The 14,932-nt window shown below is 41.7% G+C and overlaps 1 protein-coding gene across 3 annotated transcripts in view; it reads left to right on the forward strand.

Moving 5' to 3' along the window:
* The first annotated feature begins 12,419 nt into the window (after positions 1-12,419).
* The window catches only part of NEK7 (NIMA related kinase 7), a 75,388-nt gene continuing 72,875 nt past the window's right edge, over positions 12,420-14,932 (forward strand). For 2 of the 3 annotated variants that reach the window (XM_065656275.1, XM_065656277.1), the window contains exon 1: positions 12,420-12,603. The gene's annotated coding sequence lies outside the window, so the exon portion shown is untranslated. Of the gene's footprint in view, positions 12,604-12,979; positions 13,102-14,932 lie in introns of those variants that run through there. The other variant, XM_065656276.1, reaches the window with a different exon arrangement.

Here is a 14,932-nt window from a genome sequence, read left to right on the forward strand (position 1 = left end):
GCTTTTTAGTAACTCTTATCAAAAAGTTATGCACAGCAATACTGTGCAGCTTGCCTTTGATGTTTTGTCTGATAAAAACTATTGTGTATGTATCTTGAAAGTGACCGTAAAATAATGCCCTTATATTGGCCTTTTAATTAACTATTAATAATAAGACTTCACTGCTTTACAGTTCAACAATGCAGTTTTTCAGTGCCTGGAGCACTAGGCTGCTGGCCAGCTTGTACAGCGTATTCAGACAAGCACCCTCTACTCAAAAGTTTGAAGGGAATGACAGAAACCTTTTAAAGTTCTCATTCAATAGTATATGCACTATGAAAAAAAAAAAAAAAAGTAGGTAGAGAAGGAAGATATGCAAATTTTAAGGCAGGCATCGCTGTTAAACACTTTTTTTTTTTTTTGGTACATTTGGTGACAAACCAGAACCTGTGAATACAAGAACTGTTTTTTCCTTAATGCTACATCCTTGAATAAGATCCTGCATTCCCTTAATCGGAATGACTGAGAAAAAGCAACATTTTTGCTGGAGCTAATCTGTGGGCATGGTAGAGTGGGGTTAATTTATATTTCACAAAATAAAAGGAGTTATGATAACTGTGGAAATGACAAAGGAAGCTTCTTGCTTGTCTGTGTCTCAGTGGCTGTGTGGCGCCCTCCTTCATGCCCTGCTTTGTAATGACAGTCAAGCAAGCAGCCACAAGCAGCCAAATAAAAACCATTTTTCTGCTTTTCCTCAGGAAAAAAAAGGAGTGAAGTAGTTTCCCCAAGCTGTAAGAAGAGGAAGGCACCAAAACAGAGGGATGAATTCAATGCTCCAAGGCTGGTGGTATATAGAGAACTTTGCAACAAATTGTGTAAGTTAGAGCTCTGCAACACAAAAGTTAATATCAGATTCATTGCAAATGAATAATTTTAAATATTTCCTTGTCTTTTCTGCAACGCTTGAGTCTTCCCAAATAAATAATGAGCTTTGGAAGGTATTCGTCTCCTCAAGAGAGAGAAAAGTTTCTGTAAACTTGACTTTAAGAAGTATTGCTGCAGGCAATGAAACCTATACAAACAAACAAAGCCCAGGAGATAGTTTGCCTTCTGGCAGACTATTAGAAAACATCTTTTTAGCAACTTGTTACATTCTTCAAAATAATCACTACTATTTTAAATGGGAATATTTTATGTTTGAAGTAATGTTTTAAAAAGCTTTGGGATCAGAACAGACCAGAGTTAAGTCTTCCTGCTAGTCCTGCTGGATATGGATGCAGCATGGCTCAAATCTACAACAACATAACCAGCCGCAGCTTGGGTTTTACCCTGTCTGAGCTTGAAATGAGCTGATTTTTGTTTTGTTTTATTTTGTTTGGTTGGTTGGTTTTGGCAGGGGGTGGGAGGGATGGGTGGTGGGGAGGCGTGGGTGTGGAAGGGGGTAGATTCCATGAAGTCTTAGCCCAACTTTGGATCTGAAGGTCTGGGAGACTGCAGAGCTTTTCTCTGCTTCAGACTAGTTCATTTGATGATCCCTTATTAAAGGCCCCGCAGGTGGATACAGAAACAAGTCCTCCAAACTCTGTGGAAAACAAAAGATGCTTTATCGCAGCGTTTTCCTACAATGTTAACTTGAAAAGACAACTGAATGCAACTTTTCTGTTAGGAGAATCCAATTAGAACGGTACAAAGCCTACCTCTAAAAAGAAGAGCTCTAAATATATTACATATATACAATACATATTTTATGAGTGGAATATTCCTAATACAGACATCAGAAAAGGGTTGGCTTGGCGAAGCAGAGGTGTTAGGCTACACATGCTTGTCCTGCTCGCTGCTGGTCTGCTGGCAACGTGCGCTGGTGTATGCAAATTGTCATTTTCAGATTATGAGAAGGATCTTGTAGATCTAGCTTCTTTCTTTAAAAAATGCTAAAATAAGCTTGGAACAGTAATTTGGAATATTGTGTTCTGAACACTGTGACTCGTAGATTTCAAAAAAATTATTATTCTCATAAACTCTCTGAATTTGTGAGCTGGACATCTGATCTTTAAAAATATATTTTCCCCTACCCTACAAAAACAATTATGCACTTGCCACTGAACAGCTGTCTGCTTCTGACATTCAACAGAGTGAGGAATGTGCATCTGACATGTAACATAGAAGATCTACAGGCAAAATTATGGTTTACTTATGTAAATTAAAAAAAACAGATTATGGCATGAAATCTTACACTACCTGTTTACAATCACATTAAGAAATTACTTGGCAAACTGTTAACTTCAGCCATTAAAATATGAGAGGAACATGTTCTCTCAATATGAGAGAAACACGTAACAATTATATATAACGTCGGTTTGTCAACACTTTCTCATGTATTCATTTCAATGACAATGCCTTTAAGAATAATAATAGAGTGTCTTACCATGAAATATAGCAAGTGGCAGCTTTATTTTAACCAGAGATTTCTGTTTTCTTTAGATGAATTACCGCAAATACTTTGCTACACCTGTTGTTAATTGTAGTGATTTTAAAAGTTTCACATTTTGATCCTGTACTCTTGGGATAAGGAGTACAGTAACTTCAGGACTGAGTTCTAGACATCTTTTGTAACTCTGTTTTGAAATGAGTTATATGTGGAAACCTTCAGAAATTCAATAGGAGTTTTTGATATGAAGTCCTGAAATCTTGTTTTGGGGGAAGTTTCTATGACAATGCTCAGCTGTGCGGATTTAAGAACTGTGTCCCGCAGATCAGATATCCCTACAAAGTAACAGCAAAAGAATGCAGTGCAATTATAAATAACATCTTAGACGTGACACAAGCACCATGTATTTATTTTAGATGCAGCAAAGAATACAAATGAGTTTCTTCTAACAACTGGTATTTTAAAGTATTAAGTTTTCTCTTTAGATGAAGTTTTCCCATTATGTCTCATTATTTCAGCCAGCATTTATGCTTTTATGCCTCTTTTTTTTTGAGGTATGAGATACTCTACCAAAAATAAATAATTAAACTGCAGATGAACTGTCAAAAGGGAACATTCATATTTTAACGCAACATTAACATTTTGGTAATTAACATGGCAGTTAATGCTTTTAGCAGATGTAACAACATTAGACTTGTAAATTTTAATTAAAGTTAATGGTTCACGATAGCTGTAGGGATCAGGCATCCTCTCTGGATACTGAAAACATGTCTAATGTGATTAGAAATACTAATTGGAGAAAAAAGGACTGCAATAGTAATGACTGTACTTCTGTATCCTACTAAATTATTACAAACCTGCAGCAACTTTAAAAAATGTATTTGCAGGAGGAAGTTTGAAGAGTTAAATGCTCCCCTTGAAGAAATTAAAAGGGGTCAAAAGAACACTGCAGATGTTTTCTATGTGTTAGAAGGAGGAGAATCATTAATTGGAAGCCACTGCTCCTTCCTTATCCTCCCGAGACCATATTCCCAAGAAATACTATAAAGTTATTTGGTTACATTTCACATCCCTTTTGGATTTAATTAGGAACTAAAGTGTTGGGTTTAATTCCCTCAGAGGCTTTGAATTCCAATAGCAGGCAGAGAAACAGGACTGGCACTGGGAACTATGACTCAAGTGGACGTTTCTCAGTTTTAGTGCAAGTTAAGAGATTGGTGGTGAGTCCTTTTCACGGCTTGCTGATACATGAAACATTTTAATAAGCACAGGGAAAGGATTAGTTTTACTAAGGGTAATTACAAGCTGCTAGCCACCTATAAAATGCACTCCCATTTTATTGTAAAATGCCAACAATATTTATTTCACTTGTTCTGTGGATTTCTTTTTCTCCAAAGGTGTCTCCAAAGTCTGCTGAAGTCAGTAGAAAAATTCTGCAGTCCTTATTCTAGCAAAATTGCCACTGAAAATCACGTTCTTTCTACTGGGAGTTCCAGCTAATAAAGATTAAACACTAGAAATTAAGTTTGCTGTTTTTGACTGACAATAGTTATTTTTACTATAAACGCAGTTATTCCCCGCTAGTGCCATTAGCTCTCTTTCTGTCAACATCCTTCCAACATCATCATAAATTACTATTAATTTGCATTGCAGCATGGGCATAGGCTCCATTCTACCAGGCAAAGTGCAAAGACATGGTGAGAGACAATTCTTGTTTGGAAGAGTTGTGCTCTAACCAGTTGTGACACAGGCTCGGAGGAAGGATGCTGGGAGAACAAATGCTGGTTGAGCTGCATTTTATTTCTAGCTGAAAGGCTGGAACGAGATTTTTCGGTCTTTCCATATAAGCTTGACCAAATTTCCTAAAGTTATTTCAATAAAATTTATCGAATAACACTGGAATTCAGAACATTTGCAAAGACTTATATTAGTCTCTGGGCAAAGAGCCTTTGTGCAACGTACGTACCTTTTTGTCTTGTATCGGGACTAAATGTAAACACTAAACTGTTTAAGTAACCATGAACTTCAGGCTGCCTTTCTAAAAAGGTGTAAATTTTTTTGAATTCAGGTCTGAATTGTGCATTTTTGAATACCTGTCCAGTTGTATCACCTGGTATGACACAGTGGATAACATCATAAGTTGGAATATGCACCTCCGTGAGGTCTGTGGCTTCATGATTTACCTGCGTGCTAAATCACTTTCCATTGGAAAATCCCAAAATATTTTACACACTTTCTTCTAAATTTTACCTGTGTTGCTACGTAAAAATAATAAGTTGCTTTTATGGATTCCTCAGGGATTCAACACTGAGAGTACAAAAGTGTGGATGTCTCATCTACCCAAGAATTTATTCAGGTGGGAGGGGGAAATAAAAGTTGTGGTTAAAGTTTCGGTAAATTTTTAGACACTAGTTCTTCATTTCCTAGACACAACTGAAGTTAATATGATTCTGCATATGGATCCATAAATATGGATATTTATCTTATGTGACTTAAAATGTAACAGCTGTGGATTTTCTTTAACAATTTACTGCATTTTTTGTTCTGTAGTTTTATGGTAATAATGACTCAAGTGTAACACAATTTCTGGCAGCTATGAATTACTGAAGGAAAGGACAAATTGATTGAATTTTCTCCCTTTTTTTGGTTAGAATTCCCAGGTCCAACAGCTAAGGCCCAGGTCTGTGTAAATCAGCATGACTCCACTGAAGTTGCAGCAGCTACGCTGACTTACATCGAGAATCTGGACCGCAGTGACACCAAATATACAGTTTATAGGTTTTATTGGCAAGTACATGTTTATAGACTTGAAGGCAGTTTCTAATCCTGTGTCATATTGTAAACACTACTGCCTTGGACAATCAGACAGAACAATTATTTGGAAGCTGAAAGGCTTACTTGCATCTGTAAGAGTTTCTTTCATAGAAATATGTTTCTGTTCTTCAGTGAAAGAACCTCATGCACTAAAGGGTCATTGCCAGACACAAATTAGATTATTTCTACCATTGGAAAAATGTACTAGTAGTGAGATTCTGGCATTCAGAGCAGGGAAACCAATTAACTTACAAGGTGGAAATTTAAAAAAAATATATAAAGGGAATACTCTCCAGTCGCTGATTAGAGGTTGTCACAGAGTTACTGAGAACGAGAAATTTGATAGCTTGATGTATAAGGGTTTATGAAAGATATATGTTAAATGGGAACTGCTGAAGTAAGATATAGCCCAGACAAGTATGTCTGTTGCTGGGTTCTTGAACAGAATCATCGCTATCATGTGTAACTCGGGCATGGTACGAATATCTCTAAACCGAATTTGAACCTGCTGTCTGGGATGTCTATTACCAAAGTTTCTAAAATGAGGGAGAGTAGCCCTGCCCTCAGGGAACATGGGGAATGTGAGGGGACACACTGAGAGATGTGGGTGGACCAGGGTGTAAAAAAACCTGAAGCCTGCTCATCTGACTGCAATGGAGTGGGAGTCCGGATGGGCAGAATCACCTGTCCCGTACTGAGATCAGCCCGTTGTCAATCACCCTGCAACAAACCTTGTTCTTTATTACCGGTGCCGAAGCGAGGTTGGGCTTATTGTGATAACTACATACCAATATTTTCTTCCTTCAGTTTAACAAAAATACATGTATTATGATAATACATGGAAATGACATTGTGATAGAGCAAAGGAAAATTTTGAAAAAGAGAAACATATTTTACTGTGATTACGTATATTGCACCAAATTTTAGGAAAAGGTGTTGCACAGAGGACTTGTTTAAATCATAATTTTAAAGGACAAAATTAAGAGGCTAGTTTTACCACCAGGCATTGCCTTGCCAACCAAAACACCCAGGTTTAGAAACAGATCCATGGTTTCAGGCCCCTAATCCCATGACAAAAGCGCCGGGGTCAGCGCTGTGGCGGGTGCGACTGCCCACCCTGCGGGGTTCGTGCCACCACCCCGAGGCGCCGCTTCGCCCCTGGTGTCAAATCCTGAATGCAGCCCCACAAATCACAAATGTTCTAAGCCATAATTATTAACTAGAATAATTTCTACCCAAACAGCGCCTGTTAGGCTTCCTGCCAGGCCTAGGTATGCTCACTATGCTCACCAGTGCCTACTGCTGAAAACCCTCTTTTAACCTTTGTTGTTTGACTCTCCTATACCTGTGCCTTATTTTGTGTATTTTAATTGGTCTTCGTCTTGAGGAATCTCTGTTAGATTTTATTTTGGCAGTTTTCAACCTGGAAGTAGACTATAATTTTCAGTTCATTCTCACTTTTGGTGCCCATACTCTGATTTTCATAAATGCCAGACGTTTCCTGCATGTGACAAAAAAATTACGGAGTAATCAGAAACAGTACATCGTATTATTAACGTTTTGGGGACGCTAAATGAAAGGAGGAGTGAAATCTTTCTGTTTCAAAGCATTGAATTAAAGATTTAGAACAATCAGCTTTTTGAATAATTGTTGCTGGTGTAAAATAGACACAGCTACTTGTTCACTGACAACATTGTATTAATTATTTCTTAGTGACATTTTGCTATGGTTTTAGGTTCCTTAAGCTCGATATTCTCACACTTTTATATGTAGCTGTACCTTCCTGCCCAGCACTATTGCTAAGGGTTTAGGGTTCTCTGCTGTCACTTGAAACTGAGCTGTGTGCCTTGGGGTTTAGAAGCCCTGTTTTAGATATACAACTGTACAGTCAGTCTCCTCAGTGTTTAAAAATGTCAACGTTTATATGAAAAAGAATACCTCTGCTTTCATCAGAACACAGTTAATCTCTGTAAGAGGTGAATAAAATCACCTCTGGAAAAATGTATGAAACAATCCCATTCCTCAGTATGTGTCATCTCAAAACTAAAAAGATTTGAAGCTGGTGGTCATACCCATAACTTTTTTGTTTATCATTTAAATGCTTATTTATGTTCTTTTCTGTGAAAGTTTTGAATCCACTCATACTTTTCACCTGCACATTTTAAGTAGTCATCGTAGAGAAAAGTGCTTTCACCTCTTTCATTTAAAACTTCTGCCTGTCAATTTCATTTTATGGTACCTAATTCTTTCACTATGGGACATAAGGAATAATTATTCTTTTATCAATATTAACCAACAAAACAATACCAATCACAATTATCTTCTCGATGCCTTTCATAAGTTGATGCATCCATTTTCCATCTCCCTTCAGTCATTTTGTCATTTATGTTCAAGCTGAAGTTTTCCATACATATGAGGTTTTGCTTATAGAAGTTTTTGCTTACATTCATTTTCCTTTTCATCCCTCCTGTTTTCCAGGTCTAGATGTTTGGGTTTTTTTTTCCCCCAAATTATTAACCTGTAAAATTTTATGCCACTGGCAAACTTGGTCATCTTATTATCTCTTTTCTTTATTATTTATAAAGAATATGTAAACAGCAATGGACCCAGCACACCCCTGTGAGATTCTACCAGAAACCTCTCTCCATTGTGGACATAGATTATTTATTTCTGCCTTTTTTCCTTTCTGAAATCAGTTATTAGCTAAGTACTGTCCTTTCCTCTTATTGCAAAGTGGCTTAATTTCTTTAAGAAGTGTTAGAGAAGAATTGTCAAGAAGTGTTTCGAAATACAGGAATCCTGCATCATCCAAGCTCACTGTTTCCACATACCTTTCCAAAGGCTCTCATGGGTTTGTGTAGTATAAAGGGCTCCCCTGTATCTCTCATAGTATCTACATAAGCAAACAATGTTTCTATCCTTATCTTTGTTGAATCCTTCTGTCTTTAAATCACGATCATTTATTGGCCCTGCAGAGCCTACAACAGCAGGCTTCTTGCTTCTAATGTGTCTGGAAGAGGTTTTACGATAAAGTTTTACACCATTACCAACATTTTCCTTCAAATGTTTTTGGCCTGTCTTTTACCATTTTACATCTAGCTTGCCAGAATTTTTCCTATTTTCTGTTTTCTTCATCTGAACACAATATTTTTAGGAGTGCCTTTTTGATTTTAGTACTATTCTTTATCCTCATGTAGAGCTCTGCTACTCTTTCAGAGGTCCTCTTACTGGCTTTGATAGACGATAGATACTTCCTCAGAAATTCTAATACAGGTCACTTTCCCCTTCGGCTATTCCTTTTAATTCACTTTTAACAAACTTCCTCGATTTTATATAGTTGTCTTTTCAACATTCACTGTTGCTATGGCAAATTTATTTGGCCTTTTCACTTCTACAAGGCTGTTGAATTTGAATATATTATGATCAAAATTCTGAAACAGGTCTTTGATACAGAAGTTCTGAAGAAGGTCTGGTGCCCTGCTTGGTCCCGATCAGGAGCTCTCCAAGCTCCTCTGATGAATCACTCCATTTAATGATTTACGTTGTCTAAAAGCTTAAGTTCTGCATAAAGCCCTATCATAATATTTATCCAGTGCAGATATAACATATCTCTCTCATTACTCCTGCCTTCACAGCCTTTCTGACTTGCCTCCCATGCCACAGGCAGCTATCCTGGCCTTTTCACTGTTAGTAACAAAGAACCAGCATAGAGGGAAACTTGAAGCCTGAGTTCTCAGGCTTCAAGGACTTAAAGCAGAGCAGTTGCTCCTTTTGATTAATTTCCTGTAGTTTGTTGATCTGAAGAACCTAAAGAATTGTTAACCAGTGAGCTGCTCTGTTATGCTCCTGTGTCTGTGACCCCAGACAGCTTTTCCCATGCTCCACTGTCCTAGTGAGCTCTTCTGCCTGAAAGTTTTAAAGTTTGGAAATCGATATTTTTCCTGAGTCTTAAGTTTATTCTGTTAAGGAACATCTCAAGAATCTAGATGTACAGAGGCCTGGATACCAGTGGAAAGCAAGTTAGGAATCATCTGGGGAGCAGGGCTAAACATCTGTGTTACTGCTTGATTTTGATGTCGTCATCTAACAGTCTCCAACCGCTTTTAACGCCAGTAGTTGAATCCTGGCAAAGGACACTGTTTTCTAGTCCAGCGACAATCCAAGCGTAACACTGCCATTCCAAATAATATCCTTTGTCATCATTTGGTATTTTTGATATCCTTGAACCCTGGCCATATTTATAGGTTATAAGTATTAACAGATTTCAATTCTACGGATTTCAATGATCAGAAAAAGACTGGTAGAGCTTTCCTAAATCAATATTGGTATGTACACAGATTTATAATAGCACGGCTAGTGAATTGCAGCATCTGCCCCTGACCTGATTGATTCCAGGAATACAGCATTTGTTGGCAACACCTTCAGGAGTTGATAAACCTTGGGTAACAAGCCATGTTCTCCCTCCCTGATCCATAATTCCAGCATGTCTTTGTGCATTTTCTCTAATCTTTTGCTAGCTGGTTAGGCAGTGTCCCCTCCAGCCTCCAAGAGAAGCATTTGCCAGAGATAGGCCTGCTCCTTAACAGTCCCCAAGGCTACTGGATCTTCTGGAGCATCTTTTGCCTTTCTGATTTGGTCTGATATAAAGGCTCCATTACAGGGAATACTAGATGAATTTATCCAATGAAAATGTGCAATGGAAAGCAAAGAAAAATGTCCTTCTGTAAATAAACATTTGTATAGCACAAGTCTGAAGACAATCTTCCGTGGTACATCACTTTTTAAATCTAAAATTAACATGCCCACTGTAGTTACGCTAATATAAAGGGCTTTCTGCCTGATCATGATGAGGGACTAATTAGCTGAAGCAGCCTCTTCATTTTTAGGTTTTCTGATTCTCAAGCGCCAAAAAGGAAATGGAAACAACCACCCTCTGAGAAGGTTAAGGTGGATATATGAGAAAGAGAAGATGCTGCAGCAATTGATCATGTCAGGCTAAAGTTGCCATTGGATTCAGGCAGCTAAACAGAGAAGTCAAAATATTATGGAAATGTAAAGTGAAATAACAGCATGGAGAAAATCCAGGAAAAAGAATGAAAGTAAGTGCAGTGACTATAAAAACAGGATGAAAGACAAAAAAGCCAAATACGGTCAGATTAAGCAAAGGAAGACAGTGAGAAACCTACTGGAAAAAAAAGGCAAGTAAGCTCTGGGTTATTCTCTTTTAATGCACGAATGCAGAGAAAGCTTCAAATGCTACCTCTGTCTCCCCTGGTGATCGTGAACTGCTCATTTTCCATCTGAGAGAATCTAGAAAAGAATAACAGCTGGATATTATAGTAGTAATCGCCTTTACTTGGAAAAAAATATTACTGAATAAGACTTGGTATTTTGTAGTCAGCTACTCACCAGATATCAATCCCTCGTTTTTCCATCAGAGGTTTTACAAATACACGACTGTCTTGCACAGCTAAATTTCTGGTTGAGACTAAGAGGACTTTTGGAGATGGAAAAAATTCAGTGGAATTGCTGATTGTAATTCTTCTGAGTAACATCTTAACATTATATGTCAGATCTATGAAGTTTTCACTCTTTGGTATGCAGGGAAACTGAAAGTATTGAACTTTTAACAAGAAAACAATACAGGGAATTCTCGTTCAAGAAACTGCTTTTGCAAGATAGTTTATCCATGCGAAAAAAAAAAATCTTATTATTCCAATTTATTGTTTTGGACTACACTTTTTAAAAAAATACAAAATGCACTTGGAAGTGGAAGCTTATAGGGTATGTCTGATTCCACAGGCAGAGCGGTCACCTTATCACTGTATTTGGCTAGTGACATCAATTAACTCTATGCTAATAAAGAGGAAATGTGCAGAATGATTAATAAGTATGTTAACATCAGAGAAATGAGAGCCAGCAAAAAAAAAGAGTTCCCTTCCAAATTTCATTAGACTTTGTATCACTGAATACACTGCAGACTTCTCAAAGCTGAGACGTTTTCCTCAAAAGCAGACGGTACAATTTTGTACAGAGGGAGGTGAATACACTTTTCCCAGACACACTGGCTCGTTTCCTATTTATTCTGCAAGAGACATAAACCAACTTTAACTTTACCTGTTACAAGGAAAAAGAAACCAAACCAGCCCTTATGAGAACTGAAATGAGACTTTGCTTTGGAAAAAATAAAGTATGTTTGATTCTAGATAGTTTCAAATTGTGGTTTTCTCACTGGAATGCCAGAGATGTGTCTTTTATGGAGGGTTTCCACACCTGAAGAAGAAACCATTTGATCACAATAATCCATAACCTTACTGGGGAAATTGTGGTCAGCTTTCATACATTTTGCCCATTGCTGCTTCTTAAGATCTCTGTTCTATGAAGTTAATTGCTTTTCCTGAAGCAGGCTAAACTTTCAGGAACCTGAAAAATAGTAGTATTCTGGACTTTAGTTTTTAACCTACTTAAACCCAGTGCTGTTGCAAAAGTAGAAGCTGATGGGACAGGACTCAGCAAGAGTCTGGTCTTTTTTGTTCCTGTCACTTTCATTTCTTCAAGTACAGCAAAAAGGAGTTTTGAGTCATTTTCAGCTAATATACTCAGTCAATACCTAATGTCTTGTCGATTGCATATCACAATTTACATACAAAATGGAAAGCACGTTGTTTGACACGCTGTTTTCCAAAGCGGACTGGGCCAAAGCCCTGGACCTGGGCTGTTCGCTGAACTGCAGAAGAACCGGTCCCTGGTTTCCACGGGCCTGAGTTGTTACTTCTCCTGCTCCCGTGCACTCCTGGTTTTGCCAGGGGAGCGCTTCGCTTTCCATAATTGCTGTACTACAGCAGTGCCAGCGCGGACGAAAGCTCCATTGTGCTCGGCAGAATAAACATGCGTCAGATGAACGGTCCCTCTCTCAAGAGCATCTACAAGCCAAGTCATTTTCACGCGGGCTGCGAACTCCCCCCGCCCGCTGCCCGTCCGCGCTGGTTCCCAGCCCAGCGCCGGCTGCTCCGGGCGGCCCGGGCCCGGCACCCCGGGCACCGCGCGGCGGGTCCCGGCTGCCCAGCGCCCAGCGCCCCGCGGAGCGCACCGGAGCGGCCGGCGGACCCTCGGCTCCGGCCGGGCGGGGAGCGGCGGTGCGAGGCGGAGCCCGGCGGCCGCCCCGCCTCTCTCCTCGGGGATGCCGGGATGTTTACGGGCCCGGCCGGAGCCGCAGGGGGCGGAGAGGAGGTCGGGGCCGCTGCGGGTGCCCGAGCCGCCCGCCAGGAGCCCCGCTAGGCGCTCGCGGCCAGGTCCGGCCCGGGCCCGGGCCTGAGACGCCGGGGAGGAGACGAGGCCGGTTCCGGGCCCCCGCGCCAGGAGCGGCAGAGCCAGGCTTCCCGGTGAGCGGGGGCGCGGCGGGGCCGCCGCACGGGCGGCGTGGGAGCGGGGCCGTGGCGGGGGTCCCCGCGGCCGCGCCCACTCTCCGGGAGGCGCTTCCAGCGCCGCGCGGGCGGCTGCCGGGGGTCCCGCCTCCTGCCATTGGTCGCCGGGGCTGCCGCTCGCGGTGCTATTGGGCGCAGCAGCTGCCGCTCCTCCGGGCGCAGCAGCTGCCGCTCCTCCCGGCGCAGGGGGCGGGAGCGCGGTGGGTCCGCGAGCGGAGAAACTTTCAGCGCCGCGCGAGGGGCCGGGCTGGCTGGCCGCGCGCGGCCCTGGGGCTGCGGCGCGCGCGGGTCTCGCACCTGCCCCGCCCCGCGGCACGAGGCGCGGACGGGCCGCTGCGGGAGCGGCCCCCGGCCCGGCGCTCGGGCTCAGCCGCGCGCGGAGCTCCGTTCCGCGGTGCTTCCCGTCGTTTCCAGCCGCTTTCCTCCAGGCTCCGCTGCCCGCCTCGCACCTGGGAGGTTGGTGTCGGGCGGATGCTCCGCGGGGGAGGCAGCCCCGTCTGGAGGGTGTCGCTGCGCACCGAGTAAAACCAGCGGCGTCACTGGGAGCCCCGGCCCGCGGGCGGCGAGTCCGGAGAGCCCCGGCCCGGGCGGCAGCCTGCGGGCGCGGGAGACACCGCGGCCCCGGCCCAGCGGCGCCCGGCGCTCAGGGCCCCCGTGGCGGGTGCCGGCGTTTCCTCCTCCCGCTCTCTCCGGCCTCCCGGGGCTCCGGGTTGGCCGCCGCTCCCGCCCGGTGCAGCGGCAGGAGCCGAGGCCTAGCGGGAGTGCGGCAGCGAGACATCCTCCAGCTGCCGGGGTTTGCCGCTTCTTCCCCTTCCTGGCCCTGCTTCCCTGTTTACCTTGAGTATCATCTGATCTCGGCTATACTGGTGCTGGCCCCGGTTCCAGTTTGTGTCCATGCGAACTGTAGCTGCTTGGATTTAGGATTCAGAAGTTCACAGTATTGTCCTTTGGGTAGGATGTGCTTTGTTTTGTCCCACATTTCGTGAGGAACATTGCTTCTCGAATGGTAAAACTGCTTGGGATGTTAAACCTACTTCAGATAAAAGATGCTGAGCTGCGTGTGCATTAAATCACACAAAGACTTGATTCTAGATTTTGTAAAAAACCCGTTTCTTAACTTTTTCCACTTCTTGCACCAACTGAACGTTAAACTTTTGTCACCGTTGAGGTGATAGCACTGTTTTCGCAGATTGCAATGGCAGCCTCGCTTCTCAGGAAAGGTCCTCATGCATAGTAGTTTTACTGAATGTGCTGGATATATTTCCTAAAAAAAGTTTTATTACAAGCTTGAGATGCAGAAATTACAGTGAATGATATATTAATCTGTAAGGTAGATACTTTGGATAATTAGCTGTCAAGTGGATGTTTGCAGCTCCACTAAGTCAGGAAGAATGAAGTTTAAAAATATTTTACTTTCAAGGCTAACCGGGAGACAGTTCGGTGTTGCAGTGCTGTGGAAATGTCTGTATTTGAAATTTTGGACTCAGGCTATCTGGAGAGAGATAAAGTGAAGTAGAAAGCAGTCATTAGCTCATGGGCTATGAAAACCTTAGGCAGAGGAAGGAAAAACTGTTTTGGGTTGTGGGCAGAGGGAATCTTACAAGCAACATCCAGCAGCTTTGAAGTAAGAACTTAAAGCCCTCCAGGTGTGTGTGTGTTTGTTTGGGATTTTTTCTTTTCTTTTTGATACTGGGAGAAAGACTATATTAAGAACACCTGTTTGTTAATTTCAAAACGTGAAGACATTATAAATATAAATATCTGATGTTTGGGTAATTGACTTCTTAAAGCACACTTAGAGATTTTCACGGTAAGGGTAGAGAGATTGCCTTTATCATAGATATCTTGTATTCAACATATCAGTTAGTCATTGGAGTAAAAAAAATTGAGAACAAATCAAGGAATTCTAGCCAACTAATAATCTTTTTTTGATTGACTTATCACACTGTCTTCCAAGGTCTACAAGAATTAGACAAGTAGAATCTCATCCCCACCATAGAAACTTGTTTTGAAAGAAGGAAAAAAGTCTAACATTTTAGAGTTCATCTGAAGGCCTGTGAGTGCGTGAGAAACTCAAGTGACAAACAAGAAGTCAGTTGCTCGTTTTACTGTGTCCTGTGGTAGCTTGTGAATTGTAAGACAGAGCCATGTAGCCCACCCATACCTTCCTATATTGTTCAGCAGAGTTGAGCTCAGTTGCACAAAACACAGCCAGTCCATTGTATTTGTGCACAGAGACAATTTGGTGAGACAATTTGTTCATGCATGCAAAAAACCCCCCATGTTT

Source organism: Caloenas nicobarica, chromosome Z (genome assembly GCF_036013445.1).
Source record: "Caloenas nicobarica isolate bCalNic1 chromosome Z, bCalNic1.hap1, whole genome shotgun sequence".
NCBI lineage: Eukaryota > Metazoa > Chordata > Aves > Columbiformes > Columbidae > Caloenas > Caloenas nicobarica.